The sequence below is a fragment of the Rousettus aegyptiacus genome, unplaced genomic scaffold, assembly GCF_014176215.1.
Source record: "Rousettus aegyptiacus isolate mRouAeg1 unplaced genomic scaffold, mRouAeg1.p scaffold_m13_p_1, whole genome shotgun sequence".
In the NCBI taxonomy this organism is placed as follows: domain Eukaryota; kingdom Metazoa; phylum Chordata; class Mammalia; order Chiroptera; family Pteropodidae; genus Rousettus; species Rousettus aegyptiacus.
The window spans coordinates 72,814,256-72,834,159 of NW_023416284.1; the positions used below are offsets into that span (position 1 = coordinate 72,814,256).

Genomic DNA, 19,904 nt, shown 5'->3' on the forward strand with positions numbered 1-19,904 from the left:
GTCTAATTCTCTCTTACCTTCTCCCTTCAGGCTTCTCTTATAGGCTTCCAAGTTTCCCTTAGGTCAAGCAATGTACCCTCACTTCAACTCATGACTTTTAAGGTTTGTGTTGGATTAGTCATGGTTGAGGAGACATCTCTGAGAATCTCTTTGCATAGCACTGATATTTCTGTTATCGTCCTAGTCTAGTCTCAGAACCACCAAAGACCCTCACCTTTGCATGATTCCAACTCAATTGATGTAATTCTCTTTCAGTCAGACTCATTTGATATTGACATTCATGTTGCATTGTATATTTTCCGTGTTATCTTGGGTATTACTGAAAGAGGGTTTGTTGCAAACATATCATATGTTCAAATCTCTCTCATTGCATTTTCTTTGTCATTTTCATTTCAATTAGTTTGAAAGAGATGCCTCAAACCTACTGTCTGTTACTTTCCATTCCTGTTTCTAAACTATACTAAATCTTTCCATTGGTAACTCTATCTGCTTTCATAGAAGGAGGTTTAAATGGTTTTCTTGTAAGTGAAAGAAGGATGCTGAACTTCCATCTGAGCACCATGGGTCTGAAGACAGTTAATTACTAACAGAGTGTCTCAGTGAATTGTATTGTCTTCATGCTTCAAAGAAGTGCATTGTGTGGAAGACACTTTTCTTGAGTGGAAAGATAAAATGTTCTGAGATCCCTGAAACCAACTTTCCTCTGGTAACAATATAAAAAGAGAGAGCTTCTAACCACAGAAGACCATTTGATGTCCCATCATAATCCCAGACACAATAAGTGGGAAAGTGTGGCAAAGTGCATGCTTTCCAGTTACATGTAATAAAAACCACCTGTAGGTGTTTATTTGAAATTATCTAATTGGGAAGAAAATTGGTTCTTGAAATCTACCTGTTAATTTTCCTCTCTAAACTCAAATCATGTTGGCTGTCAAATAGTCATTCATTATACCACATAGAGCATCCAGAAGACACAGGGAGATCTGTATGCACTCCCTCCCCCACTTCCTAAGCAGCCCATGGGCATAGCTACACTCAGCTCTTCTCACTGTAGGCTCTTCTGGGCAAGAAGCTGGACCACTAGGTGGCACTGTAATGATTTGGCCCTCTGAAGGTTGTTGATTTTATTTTATTTTTATAAAGTATTTTATATTAATAATAGTTTATTTTAAGCTTATAACAACTTAACTTCTAATGTATACAAAGCTCTAGATTTGTACACCCTCCCCCTCCACTTTATAGTTTTGATGTCATAATATGCATCTTTTTATACTCTGTATCCATTAACAAGTTATTATCATTAAAGTTATTTTCAGCCCTTTTTTTCTTTTAACCTTCATGCTAGAGTTATAAGTGACTTACCCTTTACCATTACAACATCAGAGTATTCTGAATTTAACTATGTATTTACCTTTACCAGTGACTTTTATACCTTGATATATCTTTCTGTTACTAATTAGTGTCTTTTGGTTTCTTCTTGAAGAACTCTCTTTAACATTTCTTATAAGGGAGATGTGATGATAATGAACTTTAGCTTTTGCTTGTCTGGAAAACCATCTCTCCTTCCATTCTGAAGGAAAACTTTACTGGATAAAGTATTCTGCGTTGGCAGGGTTTTTTGTTTTGTTTTGTTTTGTTTTCTTTTAGCAGTCTGAACATGTCATGCCACTCTGTTTTGGCCTGCAAAGTTTTTGCTGAAAAATCTCCTCATAGTCTTATGGGTGTTCCCTTGTGTGTAATAAGTTACTTTTCCCTTACTGCTTTTAAGATTTTCTCCTTGTTTTTAACTTTTGGCAATTTAAATATAATATGTCTTGGTGTGGATCTATTAAAGTTAATCTTGTTTGGAATTCTCTAGATTTCTGGATGCCTGTTTATCCAGGTTAGAAGAGTTTTCAGTCATCATTTATTTGAATAAGCTTTCTGCCTCTTTTTCTCTCTTTTCTCCTTCTTAGATCCCTATAATGCATACAGTATTCTTCTCTTATCAGTGGTTTTACTTTCTGTAGTTTCAGTTACCACAGTCAACTGCAGTTGGAAAATATTAAGTGGAAAATTCCCGAAATAAACAATTTAATAAACAATTTTAAATTTTGTGTTATTCTGAGTAGTGTGATAAAATCTCACATCATCCCACTCCATCCTGCTTGAACATAAATCATCCCTTTGTCCAGAATCTCCGTGCCATATACACTATCCACCCATTTGTCACTTAGTAGCCATTTCGATATCAATCAACTGCCATAACATCACAGGGCTTGTGTTTAAGTAACCCTTATTTTACTTAAGAATGGCCTCAATGTGCAAGAGCAATGATGCTGGCAATTCAGAAATGCTAAAAAAAAAAAAAAAAAAAAAAGGGCTGTAAAATGCTTCATTTAAGTGAGGAGACATTTCTCAATTTAATAAGGCAAGAAAAAGAAATCATATGCCGAGGTCGGTTAGATCTATAATAAGAACAAATCTTCTATCTGTGAAATTGTGAAGACAGAAAAAAAATTGTGTTAGTTTTGCTGTCATACCTCAAACTGCAGAAGTTATGGCCATAATATGTGATAAGTGCTTAGTTAAGAAGGAAAAAGCATTAAATTTGTGTGTGGAAGACATAAACAGAAAACATTTTCTAACTGACAGTAATGTGTTGCATTGAGACTTCAGCAAGGGATCCCTGAAATGAGTGACTATATTTGCATAATTTTTATTACAGTGTATTGTTATAGGTGTTCTATTTTATTATTAATTAATTATTATTAATCTCTTACTCTAGCTAATTTATAAATTAAACTTTATTATAGATATGTATGGGGTTGGATACTATCTATGATTTTAGGCATCTACTGGGGGTCTTGGAATTTATCCTCTGTGGATAAGGCGGGACAACATATATTGGTTTGCTTTGTGGTATCCCCTAAGTCCCTAAACTTTCTTCACTTTTTAAAATTCTTTTTCCTTTTTTGCTCCTCTAGTTGGATAAATTCCACTGCCCTGTAATAGAGTTTGCTGATCCTTTCTTCTGCATAATCTAATCTGAAGTTAAACCCCTCAATTGAATTTTTCCATTTCGGTTATTATATTCTTCAAATCTGTGATTTCTGTTCAGCACTTTTTAATATTTTCTATATTTTTGTTAAAACTCTCCCTTTGCTCAAGCATTGTTCTTCTGACCTTGGTGAACATCTTTATGATCATTATTTTGAACTCTCAATCAGATAAATCACTTATTTCTGTTACATTTAGGTCTGTTTCTGGACTTTTGTTTTGTTTGGGGCATATTTATTTATTTTCCTTAGCTCTTTGTGTTTGTTTTTGTGAATTAGGTAAAACAACTACCTCTCTTAATCTTGACAGGGTGGTATTACATAGGAGATGAACATTGTCAATCAGGCTGACTCTTAGTTGTCTCTCAAACATTTGTGATTGTCTAAGTTGCCTTCTTTGTTCTTGGTTACTCCCAGTAGTTGAGGGTATGTGAAGACATGTCAGTGTCCCAAAGACGAGGATTGCAGTCAGCACCCAGGTACAGGTTAATTGGAATCCAGCCCTTCAAACAGCAGCTGGGAAAGCATGTAGTTAGGCCCGTTCCAGGGAGAAACTTAAATATGGATATTTTTGCCTACTTTCTTTGGGCTAGGCCTGAGTATATAGCCATTGTGGGGTAAGGGGTGATTTGCTATGGTCCTGTAGAACTCATGAATGTAAGCCCAATTGTCTATTATAGTCAGACAATCCAAGGCACATCCCTTGAGCAGAAACCACTAAAGCTGGGGCACCAGACGTATGCATAAGCTCCTTGTAGGGAGATACTGGTGAATTGGAGATGACCAGAGGGAGAGAGCAAGAAAGGTGCCCACAGACTCCCCTGGTCTCCAGCAAGGTCCTAAGGGTCATTTGCTAAGTGGTTACAGATTAGCGAGATCCCTATAAACTAGATAACAACCTGCTACATTGGCCAAAGATTCTAAAAACCTCCTCTATTCCAGAACCTTCACCAGAAGGTCTAATTGGTTGTGGAAAGGGTCTTAGTATATGGTAGCTCAGAATTAGCTTTTTTGCCAGTATTCCACAGAGAAAACCCAAGGTGAGTTCAGAGTCAACAGCAACCTTAGTTAAGGCTGATGCTGTGTAGGTGCAAATGAGACCCTTACTAAGAGCAAAGTCACAGAGACATCATTTTTTAAAGTAGCACGCAGAAGAAAAAAAGACCCTCTCTTATTTTTATTCCCTTTCTTTCTCTTAGATGTCTTAATGGAAAGCTTTTGATCTGTTTCCTACATATTAAAAGAAAGGCTTCTTTTTTTTAAGGAAATAAAATCATAAGAGTTGTATTAAATTTGCATCTTTTAACTCACTTCTGGTCTTGCATAAATATAGCAATAATGGACCAAGATTGGAGTACAAAGAATAATGCAGTAGGATTCTACAACCATAATAAGGTTGCTTCATATGTCATTTTATACCAGGAAACAAGACAATGGTATGATTGCTTCCTCTCTGGAGTGGATGTTGAACATGCATCTACAAAATGTAGGTGCTGCTACAGGAACTGGTAACTTTAACTTGTCAGGAATATCCTTGGAGCAATGTCTTTTCCAGCTGGTCTTCCCCATTCCTTGACCTGCTTCTCCAAGGGTTCTAACATAATGTCAGTTCAGTACGGTACATGGAAAAACCATAATATGTCTGGGACTTTACAGACATTTTAATAACATTTCTTTTTTTTCTTTTTTCTTTTCTTTTTTCTCTTCTTTTCTTTTCTTTTCTTTTCTTTTCTTTTGCAGTGCTGTTCAATGACCTCTAAATGGTGGTAAGGAATGAGCAAATGTATTCCTCAAATTACTCTATAAGGTTTTTAAAGAGTTAATTGAAAGGACTCAGATGAGAGTGACATTTTTGTGTGTGGTTTCAATATCACCATTCCTACCCCCTCAATTCTCAGTAAAAGGTGTATTACACATGTCAAGGAGCTCTGAAAGCCAAAAATAAGATTGAGAGCAAGGTTTACAAAATGTTTATTTTAATTTAGATCCCACTTGAATATTTAGGACAACACATTTCAAACCCAAGTTTTAATCTGTTTACAGTGAACAAAATATAATTTTCTGTTTTAATGGAAAAATATTTGGTCATCAACTTTCATTAACTGGACATCAGTTTTATGTGTAGAGGAAATAGCATATAAGTTAGATTTCTTTCAGAATATACTTTTTAAAAAGATTAATAGAAAAAAAATGTTTAAGAAGCATTTCTTAAGCTCAAAAAAAAAAAGTTTTACAAAAGACAGGACATTAGTAGTTCACAAAAAACTTGTGTCCCGATTTGTTCTTCAACTTTAATATAGGAAAGGAGTAGATATAATAAACCTGACTTTCTGTAGGTCAGCCTGTCCCAAGACACCAATTTCTAGACACAAGCCCTAGATATGTTGTGACTTTCTACAGATTATTTTTTACATCTATCTCTTACTTTGGTGGTGCAAGTAACCAGTCTCTGAATAGCACTACTCAGTGAGTCTTAAATTATTTTCTAGGAAGGGCCTGGCCCAGAGATTTTGAAAAAGATTCTAGTTCACCTCAGAAATTAGGACATGGAACACTCTACACTGACTATACAGGTTCAACCTGTTATTCTTAATTGCCGATTTAATTAGACCACAGCAATATGTGTTCCTTTTAGCTATAGTGAAATTAATTGTATGCATGGCAATGCATGACTACCAATAGAATGGCCAAATTGAATACCTGATTCACAGATTTTTTTTTGAGCACCTACCATGTGCAAAGTACTATGCCAGGATTTGCTGCTTAAGCTGCTGTTTTCTGCTCATAAATATAACAACCCTTACAGATTTTATTTCTTCCTCCCAAACAATTTTCGTCTCCATAATTTTAGTTTTCTAACTACATCTACTTCCTCTTTGAAGGGCCTATAAAACTTGTCCCCCACTTTAATATAGACCTATTAGATGTAGTTTATGCCTATAATACTTGTCTCTCTCTTTAATATAGAACTATTAAATGTAATTTACTTTGCAATTTTGCTTTTAAACCTGAATCCTGTGTGTGTTCTATTTATTGTTCATATGTTTGTGTGTATGTGTATTATTCTCAGAAAATGCCTCGCCCTTCTCTAACTCTGTACCCTTTCAGGGGAGGTTCTCAGAACCTCTGACCCTTAAATTTTGATGGGACCCGAAACAAATATGATGAACTGCATGACAAGTTTTGAAAAAGGAAAGGGAGGATTTAGAGAAACTAACATTTACTGAATACCTACTAAGCACTTTCTCACACGTTCATTTGTTGTCACAGCAAAACAGGGCGTTGCAATAAAAAGAGCACGGACTTTGGAACTAACGAACTAGAATTGAACTTCTGGTTAAGTTGCCTATTCACCTATTGACCTTGGGCAAATTATTTTTGGACATAAGACTTTTCAGCTGAAAAATGGGGTCTTTACAGCAATCCAATTTTATATTGTTGTATGAAGAACATCAAGTACTTAAGAGGCATTTAGTTTTATCATTTCTTTTTTCTGGTCAGGAAAAGTAGAGAATATTGAAACTGGGAGTCCTTATGACTTTGGTTAAATTTATTTTTAAATCCTAGCTCTAGAAATCATCCCCCTCTTTTTATATATCCACCCAGCAGAGAGCTAGCCCTTAACACAGGATAATCAGCAGCCCTCGAGGCAGCAGGATACAGTATCCCAAACGTGGCTAATGGTCTCAAGGTCCTGACTAAGAATAACATCCTGACCCGAGTTATGTTTCAGTTCCTGAGCCCTAAGGTGGACCAATCTCATCTACTTTTTCATGAGACCAGACAGAGGGGCTCCAGGAAGGACCTCAGAATTGTCCTCAAGATCCCAAGAAATGATTCATTACCCATACCTCGCCTCTGACCAATCAGCTCCCAGGACGACCCTAACCCCTTAATCCATAGTTTCTTGTGATTTTGCTTTATGTAATCTATAACCTACATGCCAGCAGGGAGTTCAGGCTTTTGCGCACTAGCTTCCCGTTCTCCTGGATGGCATGATTCATAATAAAACAGCCAATCTTTCTCCACTGCAATTCTTGGTTTTTAGTGTTTGGTTCTGCTAATGGTGGGTGGACAAACTCTCCATTCTATACAATATGTTATAGGTTCAATATGGACGTTTCAGAAAACCAATCTACGGCTATAATGAGACTATATAAACTAAATGGTATATTTCAACCACTTCAGTAAAACTGGATTCCAATGCATTTCTGCTTTTATGGAAATAAATTTAGGTTAATTCTCTCTTCTCCATAGTTGCCTAAGAGGTACAACTTTACATTTCCACAGGATGGAGTGACATTCTCAAGAATGTTAGGCTGGGTCCTTTGGAAAGAATAACTCTTTTCCCTAGAGGGAATCAGGTATAGATGTTCCAGTTCAGTCTATAAGATTTTGATGTTGCCATTTGTTATAGAAAAGATTTATTTGCCTAGGAAAATTTGCTAAAAGCTTTCAAACCTCTACCATAAATTATCTTGAAAATGGCAATAATATATCAACCAGAGTATTTTTTTTTCTTACTCATATGTAATTTTGAAGATCTCCAAAAAGGTAGATGTGAGGTAGACATGAAATCAGAACTGGTATGGGACAAAATGGCCAGTACGGAAGACGTTTACTTTGGGAGGGTTCACCTGTCTTATCTTCTATGCCTTCCTCTCTGCTCTTACACATTCTAGTCCTTTATTGTCATCCCCTATTTTAAAAATCCCTATAAACCCAACCCAGGGAATAACTATCCTGTAGTTTTATCTCTTTAGCCTTTCCCCTTGAAAAAAATCTATTAATTATTTTATTTCAGCTCTGCTATACTTAGGAAAACTATGGCAGACTAACTCATGTTATTGACTCAGAAATGGTTTAGTCTATTACTGCTTGGGGTGGGGAAAAAGAGGAAAGTTTGGGTTCCATATAACTGATATAGACTGAATACGCTATCTCATTTTCATCTGATAACCATATGAAGTATATATTTCAATTTCCTTATTTACAGATGAAAAATGTGATGCTTATAACCATTCCAAAGCAGGAATGGTTATAAATGGCAGAGAAAGAATTTGATTACAGGTTTTTAGAGCCTTTACACCATTCATCTTTGCACTATCTGAAGGGTTTGCATTTCACCTGCAGAGAGGGTCTTGATCACAAAGGTCATGCAGTCCGCAGTATAATGTCAGGCCTAGGTAGGGATCACCCTCCTCACTGAGCCCACTCCCTTAAATTAGCCAGCCTCCATTTCTTTCTGTTTCTCTCCCATTCTAATTCAAGAGATGACCTTTGTTTTAGAAGTAAAACAATAGAGATAGGTCCTTAAACTGCTATTGTTTTCCTTTGATCGAGAGTCTTTAACTTAAGTACAACTCAGTGGGAAAAGAGAGTGGAGACCATGGGTGTTGAGAAAGATGATGAAGAGCGAAGTCTCTTTGTGGGGGAGCACTGAAGTCTACAGGCAGAGCTCTTTGGAGGACATGTAGCTAAACCTAATTTAAAGTGGGCTAAGCAAAAGGCTCTACGAAGTGCTCTGAAAAACTCCTCTTTTAGCTCCTCCTTCAAGCCCTCAATGGCCAGACCTTGCTTAAGGAGGAAGAGAAAATGTAACTCCCAAGAGTTTAGAGAATTGAACTGATAATAGGTCTATAGTGGGATAGGAAAACTAGCATGTTTAAACAATGGTCCTTTTAAACAACAATAACAACAACTGAATGAACTGTCCTAATTGTTTGAGGTCAGTGTTCTATGAGGTCATTAACAGAGAGTGTAGACCATCGACCTGACCCAAATCCCCAATTGGGAAACAATTTAGCATTTCCTTCTCAATAATGCTAGTCCATTGCTTTTTAATGAAACCATGTGGGGATTGAGGGGACAGGTGAGAAAGGAAGGGAAAAGAAGAGGGACACAGAGTTTATTTTATTTTATTTTATTTTATTTTACTTTATTATTAGTTTCAGGTATATAGTGCATTGGTTAGACATTTATATAGTTCATAAAATGATCCCCCAATTGCTTTTTCTCTACTCTGGCTCTCCACCTAGCCATTACGTTAATGCTAACTACATTCCCTGTGCTATGCTCCCCATCCTCTGTGACCATCTATCAACTACTAATTGGTACTTCTTTAACCTTTCACCCCATTTTCCCAGTCCCCCAACCCTCCTCCCCTTTGGCCATCACTAGATTGTTTTCTATATTTGTGAGTTTGCTTTTGATTAGTTTGTTCTTTTTGTTCCTTAAATTCTGCATATAAGTGAAATCATATGGTATTTATCTTTCTCTGTCTGACTTATTTCACTCAGCGTATTTCACTCAACTCTAGGTCCATCCATGTCATTGCAAATGGTAGGATTTCATTTTTTTCTAATGGTTGAGTAATATTCCATTGTATATACGAACCATAACTTCTTTATCTAATCATTTGTTGATGGGCATTTAGGTTGCTTCCATATCTTGGCTATTGTAAGTTGTGCTGCCATGAACATAGGGGTGCATAGATCTTTATGAATTATTGTTTTGGTTTTCTTGGATAAATATCCAGAAGTGCAATTTGACCCAGCCAGTACCATGCTGGGTCAAAAGGTATACTCATTTTTAATTTTTGAGAAACCTTCAGACTGTTTTCCATGGTGGCTGTACCAATTTGCAATCCCACCAACAGTGCAGGAGAGTTACCTTTCTCCACAGTCTTTGTTGATGATGGCCATTTTGACAGATGTGAAGTGGTATCTCATTGTGATTTTAATTTGCATTTCTCCGATGATTAGTGACCTTGAGCATCTTTTCATATGTCTATTGGCCATCTATATGTTATCTTTAGAGAAATATCTATTCAGGTTTTCTGCTCATTTTTAAAATTGGATTGTTCATTTTTTGTTGTTGTTGAGCCGTATGAGTTCTTTATATATTTTGGACATTACCCTCTTATCAGATGTATAATAAGAGAATATCTTCTCCAATTTTGTTAGTTTTCATTTTTTGTTTTGTTGATGGTTTCCTTTGCTATGCAAAAACTTTTTAGTTTGATGTAGTCTCATTTGTTTATTTTTTCTTTTGTTTCCCATGTCCGAGGAAATATGTCTGAAAAGAAATTACTAGTAGCAATATCAAAGAGATTACTGCCTATGTTTTCCTCTAGAAGTTTTATGGTTTAAGTTTTTTCATTTAAATCTTTAATCTATTTTGAGTCTATTCTTGTAAATAGTGTTAAAAGGTGGTCCAGTTTCTTTTCTTCCTTCCTTCCTTCCTTCCTTCCTTCCTTCCTTCCTTCCTTCCTTCCTTCCTTCCTTCCTTCCTTTCTCTCTCTCTCTCTCTCTCTCTCTCTCTCTCTCTCTCTCTCTCTCTCTCTCTCTCTCTCCCTCTCTCTTTCTTTCTTTCTTTTACAGGTATCTGTCCAGTTTTCCCAGCACCATTTATTGAAGAGATTGTCTTTACCTCATTGTATATTCTGGCCTTCTTTGTTACACATTAAGTGAGCATTTAAGTGTGGATTTATTTCTGGTATCTCTATTCCATTTCATTGATCAACGTATCTATTTTTATGCCACTACCATGCTGTTTTGATTGCTATAGCCTTATAGTATAGTTTGATATCAGGTAGTGTGATACCTTCAACTTTGTTCTTCTTTCTCAAGATTGCCATGGCTATTCAGGGTCTTTTATGATTCCATATAAATTTTAGTATTATTTGTTCTAGCTCTCTAGAAAATGTCATTGATATTTTGATAAGAGATTGCATTGAATCTGTAGATTGCTTTGGGTAGTATGGCCATTTTAATGATGTTGATTCTTCCTACCCATGAGTATGGTATATGCTTCCATTTATTTGTATCTTCTTCAATTTCTTTTTTCAGTGACATAATTTTCTGAGAACAGGTCTTTTACCTCCTTGGTTAATTTGATTCCTAGGTATTTTATTGTTGTGATGCAATTGTAAATGAGACTTTCTTAATTTCTCTTTCTGAAAGTTCATCATTGGTGTATAAAAATGCCACTGACTTCTGAATATTAATTTCTTATCCTGCTACTTTACGAAATTTGTTGATCAGTTCTAACAGTTTTTTGGTGGAATCTTTAGGATTCTCTATATATAGTATGTCATCAGCAAATAACGAGAGTTTTACTTTTTCCTTTCAATCCAGAAGCCTTTTATTTCTCTTTCTTGTCTTATTGCTGTGGCTAACAATACAATACAATGTTGAAGAAGAGTAGTGAAAGTAGGCCTCCTTGTCTTGTTCCTGATATTATGGAAAATGCTTTTAGCCTTTCTCCATTGAATATGATGTTAGCCGTGGGTTTGTGATATATGGCTTTTAATATGTTGAGATATATTTCCTCTATTCCCATTTTGCTGAGAGTTCTTATCATAAATGGATGCTGGATTTAGCAAACACTTTTTCTTCATCTATTGATAGGATCATATGGTTTTTATCTTTTGATTTGTTAATGTGACGTGTCACATTAATTGATTTGAGGATATTGAACCAATCTTGCATTCCAGGAATAAATCCAACTTGATCATGGTGTGTGATATTTTTAATGTATTACTGAATTTGGTTTGCTAATATTTTGTTGAGGATTTTTGCATTAACGTTCTTAAGAGGTATTGGCCTATAGTTTTCTTTTTTTGTAATATCTTTGTCTGGTTTTGGAATCAAGGTAATGGTGGCCTTATAAAAGGAGTTAGGGAGACTTCCCTCTCCCTGAAATTTTTAAATTTCAAGAATAGGTGATAATTCTTCTTTGAATGTTTGGTAGAATGTGCCTGTGAAGCCATTTAGTCCAGGACTTTTATTTTTGGGGAAATTTTTGATTACTGATTCTATTTCATTGTGGTTATTGGTCTGTTCAGATTTTCTGTTTCTTTTTGACTTAGTCTTGGGAGAGTGTATGTTTCTGGGAATGTATTCATTTCTTCTAGATTGTCCAATTTGTTGATGTATAATTGTTCATATTATTTTCTTATGATTCTTTGTATTTCTGTGGAATCTGTAGTTATTTCTCCCTTTCATTTCTGATTTTATTTACTTGAGTTTTCTCTCTTTTTTCCTTGATAAGTCTTGTTAAAGTTTTGTCAATTTTGTTTATCTTTTCAAAGAATCTTCTTGAGGAAGATTCAGTTACATCTTCTGGGTGATAACTCTAAGCTACTTACAAAAGAACAAGAGGGTTTTATCTTTATTTTTGGACAAGCAGAATAACAGAACAATAAAAACTAAGGCTCTTGGGAGACACCTACTCATAGACCTAATTGAGGGATAGTCTACAAAATTCCACAGACCAGTGTTGATGGTTGAATTGAAATGTTTCCTGGGATAGGCTGTGAAAAACAAGCCAATGGTAAACAGGAGCCCGACGATGTGTCATAACTTGGAGCCATCACAGACTGACCAGAAGGCAGCTTCCCACAGACTCACTTCTAGTAGCTGAAGAATCCTCATTGTATTGTTGCTTTCTTAATTTACAGGCTTGACTCATCAAGTCCCTCAAACGAAAATATGAATAAAAGACAGGAAAGGAGCAGAGTAAAGAAAAGAAGCTGCTGACCAGCAAATACTCATAAAGGAAGGCTGTGTGTCTGTCCTCCTGGGACTCTGCTTCTGCATCTTATTTGTTTTTCCAACCACTTCCCTATTTTATTCCACCTACCACTATTCTTCATCTAAACAAGCCTAAATATATTTCTAAATGAAAAAGAAAACTGTTTCCTGAGCTGACAGTCATGGGTAGTTTAAAAAACTCATAGCGAATTTAAGAATATAATTCTACATTCTTTCCCCGGTTTTATTGAGCTATAATGAACATCTAACATTGTGTTAGTTTAAGGTGGAACACATAATAATTTAATAGATATATATATATATATATTACAAAATGATTACAATATGTTTAGTTAACATCCATTGTCTCACGTAGTTGCAAATTGTTTTCTTGATTTTTTTAAAAGGTGAATTACCTATGACTTTTAATTTCTGTATTCTAAAGTTATTTTTAAAACATAGAATGCTTCAAAAATATGTGTGTCATCATTGCATAGGGGCCATGATAATCTTCTCTGTATTGTTCCAATTTTAGTATATGTGCTGCCAAATTGAGCACACGTATACTATAGTCACTATGCTGTACATTACATCTTCAGGACTTAATGTTATGATGGGAAATGTGTAACTTTTGACCTCCTTCACCCATATACAACACCCACCACAACTGCTGTCCACCATTAACAGCCATCAATCTGTTCTCTGTTTCTATAGTTTCTAGTTTTAAGATTCTACACATCATAAACTGCATGATACCATGCAGGATTTGTCTTTCTCTCTCTGGCTTATTTCACTTAGCGTGATGTCCCTAAGGTCCATTCGTGTTGTTGCAAAAACAGGACTTCATTCTTTTTTTTTTTTAATTCCTGAATACACACACACACACACACACACACACACACACACCCACCATATTCTCTACCCATTCATTCATTGACAGATACTTGTTTCCATATTTTAGCTATTATGAATAATGCTGCAATGAACATGGGAGTGCAGATATATCTTTGATATTCTGTTTTCATTTCCTTTGGATATATACCCAGAAGTGGAATTGCTGGATCATATGGTAGTTCTATTTTTAATTTTATGAGGAACTGCCTTACTGTTTTCCATGATGGCTGTACCAATTTGTGTTCCCATCAACAGTGCACAAGGATTTCCTTTTCTCCACATCTTTGCCAATGCTTATAACTTGTCTTTTTGATGCTAGCCATTCTAACAGGTGTGAGGCAATATCTCATTGTGGTTTTGATTTACATCTGATGATTAGTAATGCTGAGCACCTTTTCATGTCCCTATTGGCCTAATTTTACATTTTCGACATCTGGAGAAAAGATGTACCAATATTACATTTTAAGTTTCTTTAACTTTAAAAAATACACTTTTAATTTTAGAATAGTTTTAGGTTTACAGAAAAAATTGTCCATACATCTCACATGCATTTTCTTCTGTTATTACATCTTACATTTAATTTTAAAATCTTACATTTGTATGGTTCATTTCTCAAAATTAATGAATCAATATTATTGTTAACTAAAGTCTATAATTTATTCTTATTTTCTCACTTTTTACCTAATGTCCTCCCAGTAACACATCCAGGTTACCACATTACATTTACTCTTTATTTCTCTTTAAGCACCTCTTGGATGTGACAGTTTCTCAGTTTCCATGTTTTTAGGACCTTGACAGTTTTGGGGAGTACTGGTCAGGAATTTTATAGAATGTTCTTCGATTAGGATTCAACTGATATTTTACCCATGGTTATGGTTTTTTGAGGGGAGTTCTTTAGACTTTTCATCATAACTTCTGAACATCAGATAGTTGTTCCTTTAGCTCTCTTCAAAGCCTTTATTCAGCAAGAAACTTACTCTGGGCATGTGTTGCTCCTGCACCCTTCACAATTATTATTTTTTGCATTCAAGAACCTTTTGCTGTTTACTCTGCTACAGAAGAAAAGTATTTTTAGAAATTGAAATATGTTTGGTAATAGCTGCTAAAAGGAAAGGTGTGTATGAAACTCGCTTCTAATTATAGATGTGCGGTGAGTTAAAAAATTAAACATTAGCAATAGATTATTTTAGTCACAAGCATGAATGGTATATAAATTCTCTTTTCTTGTTAAATAGAATATTTGGATTTCTTTTTCTAGAGTAACGTGCTTTTTTCCATTTTTAAATTTAGTTGTGACAGGAATTGGGTTGATCTTTAATACTCTTTCCTGGTGCTGTTTTCGTATGCTCCAGCAGAACTGAAGTTAGAAAAGACTATACTAAAAAGTATACTAGACTGCATCAAAAAAAAAACTCTAGACCAATATCACTATGAATATTATTTTTTAAATTTTAAATAAAATATCAAAATGTAATATTAATATTAGCAGCTTATTAAAAACAACATTTCAAGCAAGTGGGATTTATTCTAAGAAAGCAAGGGTAATTCATTATTAGGTTTGATAATATAATTCTTCATATTAAGAGAGCTAAAGAGAAAGATCACATAATCATCTCCACAGAGGGTATATAAGGCATTCAATAAATTTGATAAGTTAACTTTCATTCATGTTAAAATCATTCAATAAAATATAAATTCGTGACTACTTCCTTTATATGATTGTGTGTGTGTGTGTGTGTGTGTGTGTGTGTACATTTCAGCAAAAGACAACATCTTAGTTAATGTTTTAACACTAGGAACTTTCCAATAAGTAAGGAACAAGGCAAGGATGCCTATTATTTTTACTACTATTTAACACTAAGCTGGAGGTACTAACCAATACAATTAGACAAAAAAGAAAAAGTAATTAGAAAGACAAAACTTGGAAAGCAAGAGGCAAATCTCTTTGTCTGCAGGAGACATGTTTTTACATATATGTAAATTCCAAGGAACCAATAAAAATGTAATAGAGTTACAGATTATATAACATATAAATACCAATAACCTTCTTATATACTAATTAAAATCACATAGAAGATATAATGGAAAAGAAGATACTGTTTTTGATAGCAAAAAACACTAAAACACACAAAAAAGAACACAAGACTGATCCTAAACATTCAGAACTTTTATGAAGTCAACTATAAAATGCTGCTGAAGAAACAAAAAAAAGACCTGAACAAGTAGAAAAACATACCATATTCTTGAGTAGGAAGACTCAACACTATAAACATGTCAGTTTTCTCTAAGTTAATTTATAAATTTAATGTGTGTACATTTCAGCAAAAGACAACATCTTAGTTAATGTTTTAACACTAGGAACTTTCCAATAAGTAAGGAATCTCAATAAAATTAATTTTAGGGACTTTTCCTAGAGCAAAACAACTTGATTATAAATTCATCTACAAGAGCAAAAAAGCAAGAGTAGTTAGGAAACCCTCAAAATGCAGAGCAGTGACAGGGGTAACCTTCCAAAAGTAATATATAAATGAAGCCTCTATATTAAAACAGTGTGATATTGCTCATGAATGGACAGATAGACCAATGGAAAAGAAAAATAATGAAATAGACATAATTACATATGTAAATGTAGAATGCCATGAATGTGGAATCTCACATCAGAGAGGGAAAGTTGGATTTTTATTAGTGCTGTTGGAATAATTGAATGACCATATAGAAAAAAAATATGTCTTTTTCACATAGTATAACTGGCCTTAATGAAACAATGATCCAAAGGCAAACAAACAAACAAACAAACAAACAAAAAACTATGGCATTATTAGAAGTAAATTTGAATGAATCCCTTTATCTCTGGGAGTGGAAAAATTTTTTTTTATTATAATTTGGAATCTAAAGAAACTAGAATTTTTTTATTACTTAATAATACAAACTTGCATTGTAAAAAAAAAAAACACCTTTAGTAAAGTAAAATGGAAAATGACAAATTTGGGGAAAAAATATCAACAACTTACATCACAAAGTATTATCAATGCCCTCTAATCAAAGAACATGAAGAATACAGCTACAGATGAACAAATTAATATTAAAGCACGTCGCAACAAAAGAGACCGCACATCATGACGCACCATAATGGGACTCAGGAAGAAGGTTTTGAAAAGGACTTGTTATGGGAGCTGAGATTTGGTTAGATAACTTTGGGCAGAGTTCAAGGAAGAGGGGCTTTACTCTAGAGTGGATGCTGTCAAGAAAAAGGGAGCGAATCTATTACTGAATATCTTAACAAACCTTATCTACGATGTGGGAAAAATGAATCGGAGCTAAAGTCATAATTGATAGAAAAGCACGGTCACTCATGTTAGCGTGATAGAAACGTGTGGTATTTTTGTGGTTTGCAAAGTAACCTTGTTTTTTTTAAAAAAAAAATTATTTCTTTATTTTCCCCTTCCCCACTCCCCCTTCCCTTCTGGTAACCACTAGTCCATTGTCCATGTCCATGAGTTTCTGTTTGTTTGTTCTGTTCATTTGTTGCTTTTAGGTTTATATCCCACATATGTGATATCACGTAATTTTCAACCTTTTCTGTTTGGCTTATTTCACTTAGTATGATTATTTCAAAGTCCATCCATGTTGTCGCAGATGGCAGCATTTCATCTCTTCTTATGGCTAATATTCCATTGTATATATGTACCACAGCTTCTTTAGCCAATCATCTATCGTAGGACACTTCAGTTGCTTCCATGTCCTGGCCACTGTGAACACTGCTGATAAAAGTAACTTTGTTTTTGTCTGTGCTTAGAAAAAATTCTCAAACGATGGTTTGTTTTATTTTGTTTTGTCTTGCTTCATCATGGTTGCAGAGTAGCCTTGTCTGATGTTGGTGCTCTATGAGATTGTTTATATCCAACAGAGGAACACCCAAGTTTAGCTGTAAGTACCAGGCAACCTCCAGCCATGGCGAGCCACCTCTCAAATGTCAGGGGCTGCTTTTCTTTCTCGTAGAACTAATACCCCTAATATAGAAAGAGCTTCTAAAAAGAGAGACTTGACTAAAAACTTGGTGCAACTGGGCTATCCAACACAGTTGCCACTAGTCACATGTGGTTATTTAAATTTAGATTAATTAAAAGTGAACAATTAAAAATTCAGTTCCTCATTTGCAACAGCCACATTTCACATATTCGATAGCACACACTTAGTGGCCACTGAATTGATAATGCAGGTATAGAATGTTTCCATTATTGTAATTATATTGGACAGCACTACTATGGACAAAATTACTAAAGAAAATAGTTCACTGAAAAAGAAATAAAAATGGCTTTTAATCATTTGAAATGTTGCCCAAACTCACCTCAAACAGAAATGCACATCAAAACTGCACCAGGATCCATTTCTCTCAAAAAGATTAGCAAAAATCTAAAATTTGACAATATACTATATTGGTAAAGCTGTAGGGAAACAAGCATCCTCATATATTGCTGGTAGGGATACAAAATGGTACAAACCATATAAAGAGGAATTTGTCAATATCTAGCAAAATTACATTTAAATTACCTAGCAATCTCAGAATCCCACCAAAGATTCCTGGGAAAACATAAAAAGACACAGATAAGGCTTGTTATTACTGGCCCACTTTCAACATAAAGACTAGAAACAAACCAAATTTTGATCATTAGGAAACTGGTGAGTAAACTAAGGTACACCACATAAGAGAGTACTCTGCAGCTGTGAGAAGTATGGAGGACCACCTCTCAATGCCAATATGGAGTGATTTTTAGGATATATTTTTAGATGAAAAAACCAAGGTGGAGTAAAATATGTTTACTTTTTAGCTAAGAAATGGGACATACACATGCACAAGCATATGTGCATATATATACACATATTCTCCTTGTATTTAAAAACCAACAAGAAATGGAAGGCTAAAGATTAAAAAAAGTGGCAATTTTATTAGGGAGGTGGAAAATCAGAAGCTAAATTTCTCCGAACTAATTTGCCTTATTTATTTGGCTTTGGAACCATAGATTTTACATAATTATAAAATCTGAAATTATTGAATAATTTTAAATTGAAAGTAATAATCCCTAAGAATTGAAAATAAAGAGAAAACAATACGTCTTAATGTATATTCAGATGGTGGTGAAAATCACACGGTGAAAATTATTTCTAGTGATTTTGCACACAAGAGGTTGATAATACATTCTCAATTGAATCTACCCTAAGAAAATTAAGATCTTTCAAAACACACAAACGAACAAAACTCTCTTAAACTGTTTTCAATTATCACATTGTTAGGGATAGTGTTGGTATGATTATTCTGAAACTGCTGTGCATGTTTTCTGAGATAAAGCAAATGAGTAGTTATATTTGAATTTTAGCATTCCTGCTATTTTGAGATCCAAGATTCTCCATGTGGGAAAAAAGCAGTCCAGATGAAGATCAAAGAGATTAGACATGAATCTGAATGGGAAGTATCAGCATAAATTCATGATATATTACATCTTAATACAAGTATATACATCTTAGCTTTGTTTACCAAAATAGCTTAGAAATAATGACCAGCTAGTATCAGTGAGCACGTTTAGCTCCTAGTTTTAGTTTTCTCACTTACAGTGCGCTTTGTAAAAGTGGCTGATTCTCTGTATGGAATAGTAAAGGTACAAGAGGAGCCCATAACATCTTGTTGTATGAGCCAGCAAAGAAAGTCTCAAAGAGTCATATCTAATGTATCAGGAGCCGAAGATGGGACCATTTAATCATCAGAAAGGACAATAATTGCAATGGGTTGAAACACATTCAATACATTAAATCCATAAGTTTATAATGATAAATAAACAAACAAAACAAACCTAATTGATCATCATTGGAAACACATATTATTTTGTAAACTGGTTAAGCATTTATCTTGCCATTCCTAAGGAACTATACAACTGCTACAAATAATAGATGCGAGAAATTTTCTCTTCATGGAAATATTCTAGCTGAAAATGTGAAGGAACAATATATAATATAATTGCAACACCGAATGAATTAATGGATCTAGGCATTGAGCAGCAGGGTTATTAACATCACAGAAAGAGACAACCAGATATTATTTGCCTCCTAATGGGCAATTACTCTCCCTTCCATCCAATAAGTTGGTCTTGCTCTATGGAAATAATCAGAATCCGAAGGAGACTGTAAATCGAAAACCTGATTTATAGGAGATACAGAAGACACAAGAATATGTTAAACAACACAACTGGGATGCATAGAAAAATCCACATTATGGGAAATTCTACAGGAAAAAAATGATTTAGTTTCTTCAGCAAATAAATTATAAGAGATAGGAATTGGTGGAGAGAATAAAGAAAGAGGATACTTTTAAAGATGAAAAGATACCTAAAAGATGTGTCAAAATCAATAGTAATATGTAGATCTTATATAAATTCTGATTCAA

General features: G+C 34.5%; 1 non-coding gene across 1 annotated transcript; it reads right to left on the minus strand.

Moving 5' to 3' along the window:
* Positions 1 to 13,026: 13,026 nt before the first annotated feature.
* LOC118606401 lies at positions 13,027 to 13,133 on the minus strand. Its single transcript, XR_004952352.1, has one exon. It is a non-coding gene; the product is annotated as a U6 spliceosomal RNA (small nuclear RNA).
* Between the last annotated feature and the right edge of the window lie 6,771 nt (positions 13,134 to 19,904).